This window comes from Leptonychotes weddellii, chromosome 4, assembly GCF_054177405.1.
Source record: "Leptonychotes weddellii isolate Sample4059 chromosome 4, ASM5417740v2, whole genome shotgun sequence".
Taxonomy (NCBI): domain Eukaryota; kingdom Metazoa; phylum Chordata; class Mammalia; order Carnivora; family Phocidae; genus Leptonychotes; species Leptonychotes weddellii.
In genome coordinates, this window is record NC_138372.1 from 133,909,978 (window position 1) to 133,914,698 (window position 4,721).

The 4,721-nt window shown below is 43.8% G+C and overlaps 1 pseudogene; it reads right to left on the reverse strand.

Moving 5' to 3' along the window:
* Positions 1-1,077: 1,077 nt before the first annotated feature.
* On the reverse strand, positions 1,078-1,857 carry LOC102745110 (barrier-to-autointegration factor pseudogene; annotated as a pseudogene).
* Between the last annotated feature and the right edge of the window lie 2,864 nt (positions 1,858-4,721).

The window sequence follows — 4,721 nt, forward strand, 5'->3', positions numbered from 1 at the left end:
GGGGTGGCTGGGTGATAGACATTGGGGAGGGTATGTGCAATGGTGAGCGCTGTGAATTGTATGAGACTGATGAATCACAGACTGTACCTCTGAAACAAATAATACATTACATGTTAAAAAAAAAGAAGATAGCAGGAAGGGGAAAATGAAGAGGGGGAAATCGGAGAGGGAGACGAACCATGAGAGACTATGGACTCTGAGAAACAAACTGAGGGTTCTAGAGGGGAGGGGGGTGTGGGGATGGATTAGCCTGGTGATGGATATTAAAGAGGGCACGTAGTAAATGGAGCACTGGGTGTTATATGCAAACAATGAATCTTGGAACACTACATCAAAAACTAATGATGTAATGTATGGTGATTAACATAACATAATAAAAAAAACTTAAATAGTACATGGTGAATAAGAAGTGCTTAATGCATGTCAGGTATTATTATTATTTGCCAGAAAGACTAGGTTTTGAGTGCTGGCTTTGTGGTCATTGAGACTAAGGAGTCTTTTAAATTTTCCCTTTCTAAAGCAATAAACAGAAATCATGACACTTGCCTTGAGGAGATGTTAAATGCTATTGAGAACTGGTGAGATGAGATTTTTAAAATGGTACCAGCCTCTTTAACATCCAGCAGCAGCCTTGGAGCAGATTTTTATTATAATAGGAAAAGTCACGTGAATGCCTCCCTGAGTTGTAAAAATGTAAGGCCAGTAGACACCTCTTGCCCCTGGGTAATATTATTAAGGGATTTTTGTTTATGGTTTGACAAAGGAAGCCCCTTGACCATAGCCCTTGGTATATATAGAACTGGTCTTGAGTAGAAGTCAGTAATTTTGCCAGTGTTTGCTATGCCCATGAGGTAACCACCAAAGCAATGGTAAGCTGATAAAACTTTCTCGTTACTTCTCTCATCTGGCATTTGGAAGTATGATTGACCCGTTAGAACTGGAAAAGGCTCTAGGATGTTGGACTGTATAGGGATGGAGGAATGGGAAAGGCCTTAAGGAAGGCTTTCCAGACTTCCTGCTGGTAAGGTCTTTGGGTCTCAAGCAATTCACTAGAATAATAAAATAAATGAAACACTGTTTGTATTTTTTTTTTTTTGAAGGCCACTGACTTTATTGATTTAAAAAACTTTACAAGGACAGTGACTATTCTGCCAAAAAAGGAGCCAAATAGCATAAAACAGACCAGTGGGGGCAGGGGGTGAAGGAAGGGCCAGTAATCCACTCGGAAAAGCTGATAATTGTTGACACGAAACTGGGAGGGGAAGAAGGGAGATGCATGCAAGAGCGAGAATTTCAAAAAAGTTGAAATGGTGAGGGGAGAGAACTCCCAAAAGACCTTGAAGTACATCAGAAGTGAGTACAACAACAGCAATCTCTTCCTTTGTAGAGGACAGGGGAGGAGTCCCCGTGCGGCTGCAAACTCTGGAGACTCAATGCTGGGGCTAGGGACTGGGGGCTCTCCAAGAGAGCCTCACAAGAAGGCGTCGCACCACTCTTGAAGGCACCCGAAGCAGTCCCGGGACTGCTTGGCATTGGCACCACATGTGTCCTTCAGCCATTCCCGGAAGAGATCTTCATCTTTCTTTAGCACCAGAAACTGGCCAAGGACCACATAGGCCTTGTCAAAGCCCCTTTCCTCCAGCTTCTTGCCCAAGACTTCACCAATCCTGGCCAGGCTCCCCACTGGCTTTTCCCCCATGGGCTCTGCCACGAAGTCTCGGTGCTTTTGGGAAGTTGTCATCTTGATCAGCTTAATCGGCAGCTCCGGCTCCTGTAACGGCTCCTCCCGCCACCCGGCTGCTCCCACCGATACCTCAACCCACTAGAACTTTCTTCCACTTCCGCTCTGAAACACTGTATTCTAAGCTAGTAAAACATACATCCTGGTTAATGATAATAGCTGTAATAATGGCTGTCATTTATTGGGCACTTACTATGTGTCCAGCATGGAGACTTACCTTTGTTCACCAAAACTTGTCCTCTTCTCCTTCCTAGACATGTAAGTAGACTAGATTTCTCAACATCCTTTGAGTTAGATGTGATCCTGTGACTAATTTCAGAGCAGCAATATTGCATAGTACTGGTGTTAGACCTCAGGGCAATCAAAGGTTCTCCTCCAGCGCTCTCTTCCCCTGCTGCCGTTTGGACCCGTAGTAATCCAGGCAGTAGTTAGCAATGTCCTAGGGAGGACAGAGCAACATAAAAGAAAGAACCTGGGTCACTGAATGACTCTGTGGAGTTAGGCTTCCCTGCTACTCTGCACTGTTAGCACCGGAACTGTTATGAGAGTAAAAATAAGCTTCCTTGTTTTTTGAACTTGCATTTCTCAGCTTTAATGGGCACAAGAATCACTTGGGGATCTTGTTGAGATGCAAATCCTGATTCAGTGGGTCTTGAATGGGGCTTGAGTGGAGCTTGAAATTCTGCATTTCTAATGAGTTCCTAGGTGATATTAGTGATATTGATGTTGGCGTTCCCCCAGGAATTTTGATTTAATCAGCTGGGGTAGGGTTCAGGGACATATGGTACTAATCACCCCCCAAAAAACCTCTCCCCATGTGATTCGAATCTACAGACAGGTTTAAAATCCACTGGATGGGAGGAATATTTTCTGAGGGTGCAGGAATCCTGAGATTATTCCTTCTAGCTCTTCTAAAGAACCTTGTCATTCTGTCTTCTTATTAACCACTTATTGGGTAAAGCTTCTGGTTACTTGTCTGCACTGCTGGGAGTACTTGTCTTCCTAAACTTCATTTCAGCCAGAAACTTTTTTTTGACATCTTCTTGTTTGACATCTTGTTTTGGATGCTGAGCTTTGTCTTTGAACAAAATAATTCAAGATGATGATGTACAGAGAAGCTGATTGTTAGCTCTTCCCCAAACCTGCCTTTAGGGACCTCATATTGAGCACGAAGTCTTAAACCCTGCAGCAACAGTCTAACCAGAGATCTCAGTGCTGAGACAGACAGACACTCTCCATTACTGAGATGGATGATGTAATAATTAAACTACTATTTTGTGCAATCATTTTCACCTGAAGGTTCCAAAGCCTTAAGAACATCTGCTGGCAATTTGTAGTTAACACAACATTATTTTGCATTTATTAAGTGTTGATAATGCACTAGGTGTTGTTACAGAATACAGTCCCTGTTCAGAGGTCAAGACAGAGGGCAAATATATCCCAAAAGAAAGGAGGTGAGGCTTATAGTAGTTAAGGACTTTTCCTAAAAAACCCTCTATCTAGGTTAGTTGAAACTTTATAATTTTGAGAAAGGCTGCCATTTGTATACATTTTCTGCAGTTTATAACATGTTTTTACATAGATATCTAATTTAATCTTCACTCTAGCCTTACCACATCATGGTTTAGTCAGCAGCAAGCAACTGAAAGCCTGACTCAAACTGCATTAAAACAATAAGGAAAGTTATAATTGTCTCAACTGTAAATCCAGAGGTGTGGTGATCTCATGGTTGTTACTCCATCAGGTTGGTGAGGATTCATTTAGTTCTCTCTTTCCACTCTTTCATCCAGGGCATTAGCTCCAGCCAAGGCTACTTTTCCTCATGGTAATAAGAACTCTGTCAGTAGCAACTGGAGTTACCCATTTCATTATTCATGTCTAGCTGAAAAGAAGAAAAATCTCTCACCCAACCATGGAAGAGAAGTCATTCTCTTCTGATTAGCCAGCGTAGGTAATGTGTCCATTGCATAAGAGAGTAGGGAAATGGAGGGATGACCTACAGTGACTGGCTTGGGTGCCTGAACCAATTACTGGCAAGGAAGGGTGGGATTACTATGATTGGCATAGACCAGTCAGGATCCAGTCTTGGAGCTGGATGTGGAGTCCATTACCCTTGGGTCACATAGAGGAAGGAGGTGAACAAAGTCCGGTTACTGTTAGGAAATAAGCAGAAGGAAACAGATGGTGGTAGCACTCAGTGGGGTTTAGTTCAAGTATTTGGTGCCAATTTACAGAGGAAAAATACTGGGGGTTATGGAAGTTGAGTGACTGTCCAAGTTAGGTGGGTGGCAGAACAGAGTCTTGTCATTTCAAATCTGTTGTCCACCTTAGTGGTCGAACCAACCCAAGATAGTCCTCAAAGCAGAGGTTTGTCTGCAGTGCCTCCCTTTCCTCCTTCGCCTCCTCTCTCAACCTGTTTCCCTTACAGTTTAGGGGAAAAAAAGCATTTGCTGGCATTGTTGTGTCGTCCCAGCCTATTCAGTGATGCTCTCAGCTAAAAATGCTTGTGGCACCTGCCAGGCCCAGCTGGTATTATTTGTAGGGAGCCCCTGCAGACATTTCCCCAGCCTGGGCCAATATCGTGGCTGCACTGGCCCTTGTAGTTTTTATTCTGATCGCGGGACCCACTTTAGCAAAACTGTCAGGGAATTTTGAGGATCAGGGTTTATTGAAGGGTATACGGCACACCCAAAGGCCACACAGTGAAGTCAAAATCAAAAGGGTGAGGTGGAGAGAGAGACAAGGAGAGGGAGAGAGGGAGGGAGAGAATGAACCTGGAATTCTGCTTTCATTAGGGACTGAGGGTAGGATGTCTAAGGTTTGCAAGTTTACTCTTTATTGGCTAATTTAAAGCATAAGAGCAGGAATTAGGGTGTGGGAAGGGAGAAGCAGGGTCACTCAGGTGGTCAGTTATTTGGGTTACCCAGGGCTTTCTGAAGCCGGGCGGGGAGGGGGGGATGCCTAATTCCTTATCTCGCTG